The sequence below is a fragment of the Cajanus cajan genome, chromosome 2 (genome assembly GCF_000230855.2).
Source record: "Cajanus cajan strain Asha chromosome 2, NIPB_CcT2T_4, whole genome shotgun sequence".
In the NCBI taxonomy this organism is placed as follows: domain Eukaryota; kingdom Viridiplantae; phylum Streptophyta; class Magnoliopsida; order Fabales; family Fabaceae; genus Cajanus; species Cajanus cajan.
In genome coordinates, this window is record NC_138518.1 from 20,425,943 (window position 1) to 20,444,157 (window position 18,215).

An 18,215-nucleotide genomic window follows, 5' to 3' on the forward strand; every position below is an offset into this window, starting at 1 on the left:
TTACTCCTACTAATTAAGACTTAGGATTGAATATGACTTCTCTTATACTTACTTTCATGTTGACTTGCATTGAAAATGGAATAAGTAATTCATAATCCCACAAAAAAAATTTCAAAGAGGTTGATGATGTTAGCTTTGACCTTACATGGGTCATCTTATCTTAATCTAAATTTTTTATTACAAAAATAAAATCAAATATCATTAGAGTATTTTCATTTCATTCTCAAAATACATGATGGATGTGAAGTTTGAATCATATGTTAAATCATTAGTGAATTTAGAAATGGAATATCTAAGTATGTACAAATCATGAGTTTTAACTTTAGAGTGTTTTTATATGAGAAATTTTAAGAAATTTTGAAATTTGAATTACTTTGATTTTAATCTTCATCAATTTTTAAATATTTTATTTAGATAATTCAATTCAAATTTCTAAAATTTTAAATTCTTAGTTTAGATATGATAATTTGATTTCCATAATAGGTAAAATTGATTATATATATATATATATATATATATATGTACATATATATATATAAAGATTAAAATTTATAAAAGAAAATATTAGTCAATTTTAAATATTTAATAATTTTAAAAATTAACATTATACAATATTTAATTATTTAAAAAATATATTTAAATATTCAATAATAAAAAATTATTAATATTTTTTATGTCAACTTTGAAAGAGAGATGAAGGGTAAGAGAAAAAATAAATAGAAAAAAAAATAGAAAAAGGTAGAGATGAAGAGAAAAGAGAAATAGGGGAGAGAGAGAAAGAAAGAAAAGAGGTAGAGAAAGAAAATAGATAAACATTAGAGAGAGAAAGAAAGAAAGAAAAGAAATAGGGAGAGGCAAAAAAAATGAGATAGATAGAGCAAATAGAATAGAGAAAGAGGCAAAAGGAAACATAATAGATAGAAGAGAGAATGATAAAAAAATATGTAGGTGAGATAAGAAAGAAAAAATATGAAGAATTTTAAATTCTTAATTTTTTTTTGGAAGAATTTAAAATTATACTATTTTGGGAGATATATAGGAATTCCACAAATGTTTGAATTTCAAATCCTTTATTAGTTCTCCATCCAAAGAAAGTATTTCATTTCAAGGCATTTGAAATTCTTCAAAAACAATTGAATTACTCCATTTACATTCTTTATCCAAATACACTCTTAGAATTTAGCTTACTTTTAATTGATCTTTTATTGATTTTTCTTTAAAATCTCCATTAGTTATTGTGGTGCTAACTTTCAAGTGAAGGATTTCCAAGAAAACCTTACTACAAGGTACCATCTTGGATTATTGATGAAGGCCTAGGAGAACGTACTCCTGGGTTGATGATTTCCTTTAAGAAGACTTATGAGTGAAACACCAAGCGAGGGAGAGAAACACTTAAAGATTCAAGACTTGTTTTTGTAACGACTTGCCTAGACGTCGCACAACAAACATCACCACACAGAATAAAGTATGCATATAAAAGAGTAATTATATATACATAAGTCTAGCCTGTGGCTCAACAAGTTAGTATCCAAAACTACAAAATAGCTACACCAAGTAGCCCATAAACAAAAAGTCAGCTCCTACTATCACCTGTAGCCCTGCTACTACACTCCAGCCTATCCTTGCTCTACTCCCATACACAGTATGATCATTGCAGTCCAACCCACATAGAAACAGGAAAGGGTAAGCTAGTGAAAAGAAATCAACATATAATTAAATTATAAATAACTTTCAACTTAACAGCACATCATCAATCTCAACAGATTTAACATACAACACATAACAGCATACAGCCACATCACAGTTACACATATACAGCTCATATCAATCAGCAAAATCAACATCAAACAGCTTATGTGTCGTCACGCATTTTAACTCGGAGATCTCCTGCAACATGGGTGAGCAATTTAAGTGGCTAGGTCCTACCGAACCGACAGCAAAGAACCTTTTTGGGTTTGCTAGGTAAATAGCAAATTTGGATATTAATCCACAACTTCACGATTTCTTAGACTTTGCCACTTAAACAAGGAAGTATAGTACTATGTGAGGATAGTACTCAGTTAGGAACTAAGTTCCTGACTTCGTACTTTACTCGATTGGCTGCTTGTAATCGGTATAGCTCGGCCTGACCCCTATACCGTGGTCTCTTTGTACACGTGTGCCTCGACCTTGCCCACACACGGGATCAACTAAGTACTAGAGGAGAATAGCACAAAGTTCACTCAAAGGGACGACTTTCCAATGAGGGTTTTCAACAAATTGGGCTCTTTGAGCACCACAACTTCTCGATCCTCACAATGGGATGAGTAAATTCAAAAACATCTCCTCTAATCCTAGTGATCAACAACTCATCATCACAACTTAATCAGCTTAATCAACATACAACACAACTCGACTTAACATCTTTAACAACATAAACAACATATAGCACAACTCAGCTTAATATCATTAACAACATAAACAACATACAGCACAACTCAGCTTAACATCATTAATAGCATAAACAACATATAGCACAGTTCAGCTTAATATCATAAACAACATGATCAGCTCAACAACTTATACACACTTAACTTCAACATGTCATAAATCAACAACTTCACAAAATACAACATATTCAACACATAATACAACTCACCCATCATGTTTACAACTCATCTATCATGCCAACCTACACAACATATACAACATGAATTAACCTACGCACCCATGACAACCTTCAACTTATCCAAATCACTCCTTGAGAAATGGCAACCTTTACATAAAATAGTATATCGGGAGTTATAATACTCCTATCATTCTTATCCTTATCTCATATGAAAGGTAAGATTATTTCCTACAACTCTCATGAAGCCACCAAGTCCTAATTCCTTCATCTACCTTGTTAAAAATACTAAAAACCGCAACAGCTATAACCAATGCTGACAGCTTGACCCCTCTTCACTAAAACAGCCATATCTAGAGTTCTAGACCTCCTTTTTGGGTGATTCCAACGCCATTTGAAAGATAACATCCAAGGCTAAAGCTTTCATGAAGACTCAAAGACCAACATACTTACGCCCGGTGCATTAAAATCACGCCTGGCGCAAACTCAACCAGAGACCTACAGAGGTCTCCGCGCCCGACGCAATTATCTTGTGCCCGGTGCAACCCCAGACAGAGACTCACAACGGGTCTCCAAGCCTGGCGTGCTCTGATCACAGCTGGCGCCATATCAGTAACAAAACACAAGACTCAGGTCTAATAGTGCGCCCAGCGTGGTTCTCCCCTCGTCCGACGTGATTCACCCAGGGATTCCCCATTTCAAATCACGCCCAGCGCGACTAGCTTTGTGCCTGGCGTGAAAATACAATGGTGGCCTCTGATGAACGCACGCCCGACGCCAAGAACTGCACCTGGCGCAACCTCAAACAGTCAACCCAAAAACTTCAAAATTTCACACAGAAACCTGCAAATCAACCAGCTTAAACACATGCAACCCATGAAATGAACTACATTTACATCATACAACTCGAAAACAGGCTCTATTTCAACATGAAACCATCAAACGCATCAAAATCACCATTTTTCCCAATTTTCCCAAAACCCTAAAAATGAACAACTCATCAAATTCGACCATCAATCTCCTCAATTCAAGCATTACTTGAGTTCCTAAATCCATTTACAAGAAATCCGCATGAAACCTAACTTCCCTTACCTCAGAGAAAGAGAATCCAAGCTCCCGAGAAAAGAGGAGAAGGAGAAGAGAAATGGAGAAAGGGAGGAAGAAATCGGTGCTCTCAGCTAGCTCTTGGCCCTTCACTCAGCACCTACAATCACCAAGTAGCTTGAGAAATGGAATCTAAGGAAAAAGAGAGGAAGGAAAAATGGGAATTTTGAGAAGGAGGGGGGGAGAGGAGTGGGTCTCATAGTTTTAATTTTGAATTTTTTTAAATTTCTGGTAAAAAAGTCCTTTCTTTGTAGAAATGGTCTTAAGAGGTCCTAAGTATCTACTTGAGATTTCCACCTTTTGTTTAATTGTTGTTTATTTTTCTTAGTTTAAAATTCTTGCTTGAACTTTAGGTATGTTAAGAAGTTTCAAAGGATTCATTAACATTTTAGTTGACCATAAAGCATTTAGCTAGAACCACCCTACCTCAATACTTAAATTTGCATCATTATTAAACACTCACACAGTAACTCATATAGTTGTAGTGATTTTAGATCAACACCAATTCTTCCAAAAATCATGGTTGGTTTAAAATCACTTAAGCTATAGAGAGAATATGAATGGTTAGAAAAAAGGAGAAAGAATAGAAAAAAGAAGCATTAGTTGCTAAGTTGGAAGAAGAAATTAGCAAAATAAGAAGAGAATAGATAATCTTATTGGAAAACTAAAAAAGGAGACATGGTAGTGGTCTTCAAGTAGTTCCTCTAAGAGCAAGAGCTATCAAAGAGATAGCCTCAACATGAGTGAGTATTACCAACAACAACCAAGAAAAGATAGACTTAGAAAAATAAAAGAATCCAAAGGGAGGGAATCTATAGTGGGTCTACCTTACTTCCATGGGAAAGATGATATAAAAACCTATTTGGATCAAGAAATGAAAGAGGAACAACTCTTGATTTGCCATCAAGTGAGTGAAGAAAGGAAGGTTTCATTGACTACCCATAGCTTTCAAGGGTATGACATGAATCAATGGATTTCCATAGGGAGGGAAAGAAAACTCTCTCATGACCCTCTAATTCAATATTGGAATGAACTTAAGAGGGCATGAAGAGGAGACATATCCCCTCCATCAATGAAACATGAGTGTTGAGAAGTGTAGACAAAAAATAAAGCTTTACATGATGAAAGTTGGGATTAGGAAAAAAAATAACCACCATTGAAAGGTTCTTAAATGGCTTAAGCTTAGAGATAAGGGATGTCGAAACCTGAAAAATTTTGATCTTGCCCATAGATGGTTTAGACTTCCATTTGAAAATCTCATCGGTTAGGGAATATCCGAAGACCAGATTAATCCCTGATTAATGGTTTTTGAAAAAGGTTTGAAAGAGTCAGCACTGTTGTTTCACTCAAAACTTTAGAAAAATAAAAGGTTCTCAAAATTGCAATGATGGCCTTCACAGTCAGAATTGGGTTCATGGGTCGATTACGTGTAGGAAAAGTGTTAAACATCTTACAACGTCCTAATTTGGTACCCTATGATGAATTTAGCATAATAATAAACAATAATTTAAATGTTTACCCCTTTTATTAATTATTTACAAGACGAAAATACCTATTATCTACATGATTATTTATTTGCATATAGGAATTATAAATAAAATAATAAACAAAATAATAAATAAAATAAATAATAAATAATAAATAAAATAGAATAATTTAGAACCTTCGAAGCAAGCCTTTTATAAGGGAAACTTTCCAAATGTGTGTGGGGCACGTTTTGGCAACCCTTCACTCTACAAAAGCCTTATAATCACTTATAGATTTACATAGAGAGGGGTTGTAGACACCTAATTTCTTCTAGGGGCACACACAAAAAAATGGACTTTCAGCATGAAGAAGAAGTTCCCGAAGGCCCAAAAATAGCACTAGAGCAGGCTAACATGACATTCAGAGATCCAAAACACAAAGTGCTAGAATTAGTAGCTCGAAACAAGTCGTTCCAAGCTTAGAAAAAGTCTTGTAACCCTAGGTCAGAATGCCTTATTTTGACCTAGTCTGTTACATGCAAAATTCAAAACCAGAACAGGTCGTTCCACCTTGGGAATGGGTCATTCTAGGTTCAAATTTTACATGTAACAAAAAAGTCCAGATCAACCCATTCTGAATTTAGAACGACTTGTTCTAGTTTATTTTCACGCCTATAAATAGTAGGCTCGTGCACAATGCTTAGGGCCAGAAAATTTAGTCTCTGAATAGTGCCTCTTAAATCTATAACTTTTCTCCTTCTTTTGTTGAATTTCTTGAGATTTGTGAGGCATTGTGAAGTGTGAAAGGTAGCTAAAAAGCACCTCAAATTTACTACATTGGAAGTATCTATAAAATCTTGTTTTAAGAGGTATCTTTCTTTAATATTTATCCTTTCTATCATAAAAAAAACTAATCATGTAGGTGTTTTAGGGAAAATCGTGTAAAAATGTGAATAATTATTAATAAAAGGGAACCTAAAATTTAAATTATTGTTTGCAATCATGCTAGTTTCATCATAGGATACTAATTTTAGGCGTCATAGGGTGCCTAACACCTTCCTGTCAGAACCTAAAAAAATTTGTTCTTGCCCACATATGGTTTAAACTTCCATTTTAAAAATATCATCAATTAAGGAAAGCCCAAACACTAAACTAATCCCCAACTAATGGTTTTGAAAAAGAGTTCATGGAGTTGTCGCAACCCAAAAATTTCCGATCTTGCGACCTATGATTTAGACATCTTTTTTCATCATAGGATACTGATTTTAGGCGTCATAGGGTACCTAACACCTTCCTGTCAGAACCTAAAAAAATTTGTTCTTGCCCACATATGGTTTAAACTTCCATTTTAAAAATATCATCAATTAAGGAAAGCCCAAACACTAAACTAATCCCCAACTAATGGTTTTGAAAAAGAGTTCATGGAGTTGTCGCAACCCAAAAATTTCCGATCTTGCGACCTATGATTTAGACATCTTTTTAAACATCTCATCAATTAAGGAATGCCCAGATACCAGACTAATCCTTAATTGATGGTTTTGAAATAGGTTCTATGGAGTCACCACCAATATTTTACTCAAAACATTGGAAAAAGAAAAGGTTTTTTTAAAAAAGTCCAATAATGGCCTTAATAATCAGAATTGGGTTCGGGGGTCGGTTACGTGTAGGGAAGGTATTAAGCACCCCTACAACGCCCTTAATCGGTACTCTATGACGAATTTAACATTATAAACAATAATAATATAAATATTAAATCCCCTTTTATTAATGATTATTTACATGTTTGAAATTTAAATAATACAATTAACCCTAAAATGTCTACATGATTGTTTTTATTATAACAATATATAAAATAAAAGAAGAGAAAGATAGAACAAGAGATTGATGAATAATACCTCGTAACAAGCATTATTAGATCTTCAACTATGGAGATTTTAGGTGTTTTGCGGCAACCTTTCACACTACAATATGCCTTACAATACTCAAGAAATACAATAGGAGAGGGAGAGAGAAAAAGAGAGAAATTTCGAGCTCTAAGGAGTGTTAGGCGAAATTTTTGGGGTCCTCAGAACTATGACCGAGATTTCTATTTATAGGCATCAGATGTGGGTCGGAACGGCCCGTTCTGGATTCAGAATGGCCCATTCTGAATCTGAACGTTATGTATTATTTTGTACCCTAGAACGGCCCGTTCTGAAATCAGAACGGCTCGTTCCGGGGAACCAGAACAGCTCATTCTGATTTTAGAACAACCCGTTCTGGGGTACAAATTTTAGGTCATTTGATTGGTTTGGAACGTCCCGTTCTGGTCTAGAACGGCCCTTTCCAACCTACAATTTTTAGGCCTTTTAGAAGCCTCGGAATAGCTCGTTCCAATTCGAGAACGGCCCGTTCTAGACTTGGGAATGGCCCGTTCCGAATTTGGAACGGCCCGTTCCGGGCTACTAAAAATAGTTAATTTGGGCTTTTGGGCCCTCTGATGTCCTATCTTGTTGTTTGTATGCCCCTGGACGAAATTGGGTGTCTATAGGAGTCACCACCGATATTTTTCTCAAAACATCAAAAAAAAAGAAGAAAGAAAGAGAGTTTAAAATACTAAAACGGCCTTTACAACTAGAATTTTGGTTCGGGGGTCGATTACGCGTAGGAAATGTGTTAGGCACCCTACAACACCCTAAATCGATACCTTATAATGAAACTAGAATTTTTGCAAACAATAGTTTAAATATTAAGTTCCCTTTCATTAATAATTATCTACATATTTACATGATTTGCCCTATAACATCTATATGATTGCTTTTGTTTATAATAGAAGAAACATATAGTAAAGAAAAATACCTTTTAAAATGAGCTTTTATAGATATTTACAAAGTAGTAAACTTGAGGTGCTTTTCGGCTTCCTTTCACACTTCAAAATTCCTCCAAAATCTAAAGAAATACAACAAAAAGAGAGAAAAGATTTCTAGATTTTGGAGGGACTATTCAGAGACTAAAGTTTTTTTCCATGAGCATTGTGCTAAAGCCTATTATTTATAGGCACAAAAATCCACCAGAATGGGTCATTCCGATTTCAGAATGGGTCATTCTAGACTTTTCTATTATGTGTAAAATTTGGATCTAGAACAGCCCATTCCGGGCTTGAATTTTACACATAATAGACTAGGTTAGAATAGGGCATTTTGACCTAGGATTACAAGCCTTTTTCTAAGCTTGGAACGACCTATTCCGGTTTGGGAACAACCCATTCTAGGCTACTAATTTGGCACTTGGTTCTTTGGATCTTTAGATGTCATGTTAACTTGCTCTAGCGTTGCTTTCGAGTCTTTGGGAGCTTCTTCTTCATTCTAAAAGTCCATTTTCTTGTTTTAGTGCCCTGGACAAAATTAGGTGTCTACAGATGCCCCTCTTTACTTGTCCTTTTGGATAGCTACGCGTTGCTTATCCAAAGGCAGGTAAAGACGTAGACATTTCGTCTAGCTCTTCTCTTTGTCTCTTCATGCAGGTGCTTCCACATCGTTTCCTCTAGTTTCTTCCTTATGATAATGAGGTGAAGATCTGAGTCTTCTCCTTTACTTTGACAATAGGTGCTTCCACATTGTTTCCTTTAGGTAGATAGGTTTACCTGTATCTTTACCCTTTGGAGTAGCTGAGTGTTGAGTTGCATGCTCCATTGAGTGACAAGGATGGTAAATTGTTCCATCTAGGCGTCCGGCTTGGTGTAGAGACTCCATGTTGTTTCTGCTTATTTTGGTGATAATGTGACTTTATTATTATTTTTTTATTTTTTATTTTTTGGTACTGGTTTTGAAGGTCCAATAACCTTTTCCGCTCTTGTACTAGTTTTGAGGGTCCAACAACCTTTTTCGCACTTGTACTGGTTTTTAGACTCTAACAACCTTTTCCCCTTTTGTACTGGTTTTGAGGATCCAACAACCTTTTCCGCTCTTGTATTGGTTTTGAGGGTCCAACAACCTTTTCCACTCTTGTACTGGTTTTGAGGGTACAACAACCTTTTCTACTCTTGTATTGGTTTTGAGGATCCAACAACCTTTTCTGCTCTTGTACTGATTTTGAGGGTCCAACAATCAATTACGCTCTTGTACTGGTTTTGAAGGTCTAACAAATTTTTTGGCTCTTGTATTGGTTTTGCGGGTCCAACAACCTTTTCCACTCTTAGTGTTGAGTATTTTTGTGCGGCCTCTCCAGGCCTACAAAGGTGAGTATTTCTGCGCAGGCTCTATTGGCCTAGAAAGGTAAGTATTTTTGCATGGCCTCTCCAAGCCTACAAGAATGAGTATTTTTGCATAACCTCTCCAAGCTTACAAAGATGAGTATTTCTGGGCGGCCTCTCTAGGCCTACAAAGGTGAGTATTTTTACACAGCCTCTCTAGGCTTACAAAGGTGAGTACTTTTGTGTGACCTCTCTAGGCTAATAAAGGTGATTATTTCCATGTGGCCTCTCCAGGCCTACAAAGATAATTATTTCTACGCAACTTCTCTAGGCCTACCAAGGTGAGTATTTCTGCACGGTCTCTCCAGGCCTACAAAGCATAGTATTTCTGCATGGCCTCTCTAAGCCTACAAAGGTGAGTATTTCTGCACGGTCTCTCCAGGCCTACGAAGATGAGTTGATTTAAGGAACTCGATGGTATCCTCCCATTGATGTTGTGGAATGAGATGTACGACAAGGATTCTGGTGTTGTCCTATCGTGTGAGTATTATGATGCCTCTTCAGGCATCTTTATTGGGGAATGAGATGTGTAGCAGGGATTTTGGTGTTGTTCCTGCCGTTTGAGTATTATGATGCCTCTCTAGGCGTCTTTTGGGGATCTTTTTGACTTGTTGATTGGTTGGTATGAATCTTATGTTGCTCCTACCAAGTGAGTATTATGATGCCTTTCCAGGTGTCTTCTAGGGATTGGTTGGTTGATGACTAGCTGGCAGAAATCTAGTGATGCTCCTGCCAAGGTGAGTATTGTTATGCCTCTCCAAGTGTGTGTTGTGGATGTTGAGCTTTCCTTGTGGGTGGGTGTTGTCGGCATGCTGCCTCAAGTGGTGTTCATCGTGGTGACATTGTGAGCACGAGAATGCTTATGTGGATGACTTGGTTGTTGTTGTTGTCGTTGTTGGATTGCTTGCTAATGAGTAGGTATGTGGCTTGATGATGTCGAGCTTGGATGGTTCTGATCTTCGTTGGAGTTATTTGACTTGATCATTAGACTTTGCCTCTTTCTTGAAGATGAATTTCCCAGGCTGAGGACTTCCTAGTGTTACTCTATTGTTTAGCTTTGGCTTTTTCTAGTGTGGAAGCTTTGCCTTTTTCTGTGTCATTTTTTTTGTATTATTATCTTATCTTGCTTTTTTTTTTCTTGTTTCGTTTTCTCCAATTGCAACGTAAGTAGAGGCGAGAAAATGGAAACAAAATATACACTCATAAATCAGATATAGTTTTGGAGTATAATGAACTAATACAAATATAAATAAAGAGTAAAATGTCTAAAAACTAATCTAGTCCTTAGTCGAGGGATCAGGGAATCGCCTCTACAACTATCCCATCATCTGATCATGCCATTGTTGCTGCTGATGATGCTATTGGCGTTGTTGGATCGAGCGCTTACCACTAGGACAAAAGCTATAGCTAATAGTCAGGGTGCAACTCTTTCTACTTAAGAGCGTAGCAGCCCAAGCGCCATGATTCGACAGTGACTTGGCCCACCTAGCCTCCGCCACGGGACAATTGATGCAACCCGCAACAATCTCCCCCTCAGCAATTGCCCCGCTGGGTATCAAACTCATGACCTTGGCTTTGATACCAATTGTTGGATCAAGCGCTTACCACTAGGCCAAAAGCTATAGCTGATAGTCAGGGTGCAACTCTTTCTACTTAAGAGCGTAGCAGCCCAAGCGCCATGATTCGACAGTGACTTGGCCCACCTAGCCTCCGCCACGGGACAATTGATGCAACCCGCAACAGGCGTATCTCCTCCGACAAGCCAGTGAGGCAGTTGTCAAAGCTCTAATGCCACCTCTTCATTTGTTGGCAGAGTGCCTCAATATTTGTCCTTCCTTATGGTTGTGGTTGTGCCTCCTATTGGGCGAGTGTGTCTCTAAATGTAAGGTCATCCACATCGAATGCCTCCATGGTGACATATCCCTCCAAAGTGAGCTCGATGACACCCATAGCCCATAAGCTGATCGCCTCGAGAGCTAGATCGATCTCTGAATCTATGTCTGTAATCCTATAGTGCTTGGCCACCTGCACGAGCATAGAGCCTACTATAATATAGCTGCAACGCCTGGTGATGCCCGACCTATTTGTTAATTCAAACAAAGACCAAGCAATTCCAAATGAGGTTTTGAATATGACAAATATAATACATATTGGTATTTCTAACAAGTGTGCTAGTGTTTTAGAAAAACATAAGTACAGGAAAAATGAAGAAAAGAACATGTATCACTTCCTACGCCAGGACCAAAATAAAGGGTAAAAGCCTCAAACATTAGAAGGAAAACCCCCAGAAGGAAATTGATTAAGCATATGCATCAAACGTGTTAAGTCAGATGAAGACATTCCCAAAAAGATTTTGAGTGAGACAAATATAATATATGTTGTTATCTCTAACAAGTGAGTTAGTGTTTCAGAGAGACATGAGAACAGGTAAAATGACAAAGTGGCATAAGCATCTGACGGCACAAGACAAAAGGCCAACATAAACAAGACCATACAAAATACAGTCTAAGGTAGCACTTAAAGACTCAAACAGAAGATGATCAATGACCAAGAAGAAATGGAAAGCTTGACTGTATACATAGTTGACCAAGACAAAAGGAAAATATTGATGATCAGACAAAGGTCAAAGTATTGAACTATATGTCGACTACCAGACGCAGATGACGGATGACACACAATCACCTAAGAAATCATGGTCCAAAAGACAATTTGAATATCGTCTACGCTCACAGTGGAACACATGAAGACAAACAAATTATGACAAGAGAAGAAGAAAGAAGAAGAGCATACTCAAATGTTAAATCATGTGCATGTCAGGAAAAGTTCATCACTTTTCAGACAAGGACAAAAGCTTCACAACTATAGGATCAGAAAAAAGGACAAAAGTTTCCTAGGACTCTGCTAGACACAGATATAGCTACCAACTGAGCAGGAATACTTCACGCATTGTCCATAAACAGGAAGCAACATTTAATGCAAGGATTAGAGCATTAAATGAGAAGATTAAACTAGTCATAAATGACCATATTTGCTTCAACGGACATATGTAACGGGCAAATTTTACAAGAGCCTATATATATCATTACTTCAAACCTTAAATGGCTGGCTTTTTCCTGATCAAGAAATAGTGAGATTAAGCCCAAGAAACAGAGATACCAGAGATGAGCATTCAAAGTCATATGTATAATGTAATATTGTATTTTTACCTCTGAAGACTAAGGTAGTTGAGGCGTCATTGGTGAACTGAACCTCAGTGAGTGTTGTAAACCTATGTATCCTCTCCATGAGAGTAACCCAAACACTCAACCACAAGTCTTTGTAAGACTAAGGAAGTAAACCTTAGTGAGTGTAGAAATTTCCAATCTTCTCTGTGAGAGTTATGTATACACTCAAACCAAACCTACTTTGCCAACATAGTAAAGCCTTAAGAGGCTAAGGAAAGAATACTTGTAAAGCCTGGAGGGGCTTGTCAAAGAATACTCACTACTAGCCAGAAGTGGATGATAAGAAAATACTAGCATTGGTGAGTGAAGCCGACGGGCCAAGAGTGGTCGAGAATACTTGGGGAACTAGAAGTGGTTTAAGAATACTAGCGTTGGTGAGTGAAGCCGACGGGCCAAGAGTGGTCGAGAATACTTGGACCAGAAGTGGTGTAAGAATACTAGTGCTGATGAGTGAAGCTGGCGGGCTAGGAGTGGTCAAGAATACTCGGACTAGGAGTGGTTCTAACCTAGGTGGTTCATAATACTCACTACTAGCCTGAAGAGGTTGAGTAGAAGATACTAGCGTGGATGAGTGAAGTCAACCGGCCAGAAGTTGTCAACAATACTTATGTACTTCATTGCATATTTAGTGGAACCCTTCAAGTTGAAGGAGACTAGACGTAGCTTAGTCGAGCGAACCAGTATAAAATGATTGCTTTCTTTTTATTTACTTAGATGCAAATCTTCTCTAAAATAGTGAAAGACTTCGTCCAGTTTTCTTTTTTTTTTTTATATTTTTGAAGCAACTCTTAAACGAAGACGCTAATTTTGCTTAACAAATTTGTTACACTGAAAGTTCATATGCTACTTTTCCTTAAATGAAACAATCTTCAAAGGAAAGTGTAAAAACTTTAATTAATATTGTTACATGACATTTTCCCTAGTGGTCAATAAAACTTTCAGACGCATTGAACGTATGATAAGCAAGCTATGCCCAATCGTCTAATATTTAAAAGCACAGTGGACAAAGAGCACCACCCTTGCAAAAAAGTTTTTAAAACACCTTTGTTCACACACACACATATTCAACCCCCCTTCTATGTGTTTTTCCACTAACTTCAAAATGATACAAGATGATAGAAGAAAGCTCTATTTAGACAATTTAAACGAAAGGTCAACATAAGTATCCAACAAGGCTAAATTAAGAACAAGACAAAAATGTGTCAAGCACATCCAGAAGCGCAACATAAAGACTCAGACAAAGGTTGGTCAAAGATCAGAAGAAAGTCAAAACATTAATGTCAAATACTGATGAAGAACAAGGTTGAGACGCATAGAACCAATAGACGTAGAAGAAGACTGTCATGCTAGCACTTAAAGAATCAAGTCTCAAAGAACTACTCAAGCATCATCTACAATCACACAAGTTCTCTCAATGTAATTGCGTGATTAAAAGAAGAAGAAGAAATGCACGCAAAAGTAAAAGCATGCATGTGTCAGAAAAAGTATATTACTTTTTTAGAAAAGGACAACGCCCTACAACTATGTGACCAGAAAAGGACAAAAAGGTTCCTAGGTCTCTGCTAAATTTAGACACTGTTGCCACCAAGACAAAAGAATACTTCACGCAAGGTTTATCATAGGAAGCAACATTTAATGCAAGAATTTGAGCATTAAATGAGTAGATCAAACCAGTCATAAATGACTATATCTACTTCAATAGACACTTACAACGGGCAGATTGCGCAAGACTATATATATGCCTTGACAGCAAACCTAAAAAGGCTGGCATTGCCCTGGGCTATGACATAACCGTAAATATGGTAAAAGAGAGATCAAGCCCAAGAAATAGAGAAATCAGAGACGAAGTATTTAGAATCAAATATATAATTGAGCAATTATATTTATCTCTGTAGTCTAAGGTGTTCTAAGTGTAACTTAGGGACGAAAATCTTAGTAAGTGTAGAAACCTTTTTATCCTCTCTACAAGAGTAATCTACACACTCTAAATCTTTGTAGAACTAAGGTCACATACCTTAGTGAGTGTAACAAAATATGTATCCTCTCCATGAGAGTAACCCATACACTCAAACCAAATCTGCCTAGCCAATACTTGTAAAGCCTAAAGAGGCTAGGGAAAGAATACTTGTAGAGCCAGAAGTGGCTGAGTAAAGAATACAAGATTGATGAGTGAAGTCATTGGGTCAGGAGTTGGTCGATAATACTCATTGAGAGCTAGAAGTGACTGAGTAAAGAATACTAGCATTGATGAGTGAAGTCAACGGGCCAGGAGTTGGTCGATATTACTCACTACGAGCCAACAGTGGCTGTACAAAGAATACTAGCATCAGTAGGAGAGGTTGACGAACCAGGAGTGGTTGAGAATACTCAGAAAACCAGAAGTAGTTTAAGAATACTAGCGTCTGTGAGTGAAGCAGACGAGCCAGAAGTGGTTGAGAATACTTGGGACTAGGAGTGATCGTGACCTGGATGGTCTATAATATTGCGAGCCTGAAGAGGCTGAACAAATAATACTTGTACTTAATTGTTTATCTAGTGGAACCCTTAAATTGAAGGAGACTGGACATAGCTTAACTTGAGTGAACCAGTATAAAAATTTGCTTTACGTTTTAAATTCTTTAGACGTACTTTATTTGATTGATCTTAAATATTGAGAACTTCGTCCAATGCTTGTCATCTATTAAAACTATATTCAAAAGAAAACCACAGTTGTTTAATTGATTATTCAAAAAAACGGTTTTCACTTAAAAATTATTTTCTCTTAGTAGACGATGAAATTCCCAGATGCAAAATGATTTTGTTAAACCAATCCAAGGTAGTTTCTGTTTAACATCGACCAACACCATTTTACTAGACGAAAGAGAGTCTTCTTGCGAAAAGTTTTTAAAATATCCTTGTTGACACACACACATATTCAACCTCCCCTTCTATGTGTTTTTCTCATCTAACTTTACTGTTGCCATAGTCTTGAATGGGGTGAAGGAAGAAAACTCTGGGATTATAACAAATCCTGTGAGTCATGCAGTACAGAGGGAAAAGGTCCCTTTGTGTGATAGAACCTAGACTTTGATGGCGTCCATGGATGGTCCTTGTCATGATCTTATGGATCACGCAGAGTTTGAGGTGCCTAAGCCTTGAGGCCTTTGTAGTCCTAGGCATGGTTGCCTTGCTAGTGAGCTCTTCCCACATGGCGTCTATCAGGGTGTCGGATGTGGGGATCAACAGGTTGGTCTCATACTCTGATGTCATCTGCCGCTCCTCTATGATGAACCTAGCTATCCGATTGAACTCTACTAATGTGATGGTGTAGAGGGCCCCACCCATCTAAAATAGGACCATCGGTACATTTGCCCCCTCAGGTGCTGTGATTGTGTACTGTTTGCCTGACGCCAAGAAGTCAATCATCACCTCCTTGTAGGCTTGACCTAAGGGCTCCAACAGGAACTCCCACCCTATAGTTGTGAGGAGGTCCTAGACTCTGTAGACCCCTAAAATTGTCCGGGTCGGAAATAAGACTCAAAGACTCTCGAAGACCGAAGGAAAGTCAGCCGGAAGGACTCCTGAAGACCCTAGGATGATTCTTTGTAGGTCTAGAAGTCTTAGAGTAGCTTAGAATAAGGGTATGTGAGGATTGGAGCTCAATACACCCTCCTAGAGGTTCAGTACGGCCGTACTGAGCCATTTGAACTACAATACGACCGTAGTGAAATCAATACGGCCGTACTGAAGTTTTTGAACTTCAAGACGGCCGTACCAAATTCAATACGGCCGTACTGTAGTTCAAAAACTCAGTACGGACCGTAGTGAAATCAATACGGCCGTACTGAAGTTTTTGAACTTCAGTACGGCCGTACCAAATTCAATACGGCCGTACTGTAGTTCAAAAACTCAGTACGGGCCGTATTGACCCCCTAGGCCGTACTACGCCTCAATCCTATAAATAGGACATCATTGGCTCGTCCTCCCACACTTTTGGAGCATTCCTCCACCCTCTGGCTGAGTATTCTTGGGTTTTTGAGCTATTCTCTACCCTAGAAATCTCTCCGGGAGCCGATCCGACTAAGTTCTTGAGTTCATGAGCCATTAGCTTGAGACTCGAACAAGTCGAAGGGAAATCTCTTTGATTTCCATAGTAAACATTATTTTTAGGGAAAGGAGCGAGCGAACGTGTAGTGGGAAGGAGCGCCAAAAAGCCTCCTAACTCCTTTTTGAGTATATAAAAGCCCGCTTCGAAGGTTTCTTTCCAAATCCTTTCTTTTACCGCTTTTTTGATTGTTGCATTGCACGTTTAAAGCTTTCATCATGTAGATAGTTTACTTATAATCGTTCCAATAAATAGGGGTAGTTTAGTAATTTTACGCTATTATTTATGAAATAATTCGTCATAGGGAACCCGAAAGGGGCGTTGTGGGGTGCTAACACCTTCCCCGCACGTAATCAACTCCCTTACCCAACTCTGGTTGTGATGGCCAAGTTGATTTGTGAAAATCAATTGCCTTATATCTTTTTCCAATGTTTTGAGTAAAACATTGGTGGCGACTCCAAGAACCCCTTTTTTGCGAAAACCACTAATCCATGGAGGGTCCCGTTTGGGATTAACATGGATTGGTGAGAATCATTTAACAAAATTGTTAGTTCGATGAGGTCTCAGTTTGAGAATAAGTCGTTCTAACAATCCATCATTTTTCAAAACTAAAAAGAGTCCGACCATCGTCGCGAATGCCAATGTCCGTTTCGGCGGGCGGCGACAGATGGCGACTCCACTGGGGAAGCCTCGAGAGTCAGTCCCATTTAGTGATGGATTATTTCTAAAATGATAGTTTAAAATTACTTCATTACCCCTCGCTTGTATGATAATATGTTTTACCTAATTGGCTTTAATAACTGTTGGATGTTTAAATTTTCGCAATTGTTTGAAATATAAACTGCACACGAACCTTTGAACACAACAGTTCCCTCTATACCCGGGGGCATGAGTGGAAAGCCATAGGGAGTGGATGCTAGTACGGCTGGTTGTCGAATGGGTCTATAGGTGCCCGTAGACCGTTGTCGGAAAGTATCACTCAAGGTGAAAACCATGAACTCAAGTCCGACAGTGCGTTGGAGCTTTCCATCGACTTACGACGAGAGGGATTGGGTCCCTATAATGGGGGAACCTTGGGGGCCTTAGACCAGTGAGAACAGTTAGAACCTCCTTGAATATGCACTTGTCTGCAGGATACCCCTACCTCGTGATTCGCTCGTGACTGTTCGTGGATGAGTGAATTGTTTGTATATAGGTCTATGTGACATTGTTTGTGCATTAATAATAAACCTCGTGATAAGGTCTAAGAATAACCCCCATGCATGAAAAATGTCATGACATGAGAGGAAAGACCATGTGTGAAAATATAATAAAAGTGAGTAGCATGTGCATCATTACCAATAAGACATCATGCATCCTCATAACCATTCATTTTAGGCTCACCAATACCCCTTGACATGAGTGAAAGAGACCCACGACTATTGAGATTCTCCGTTAGGGAGAGATCATAAGTCAAGGAGGGTGGTAAACCTCCGTCTTAAAAAGGTAGCACCTTAAAGAT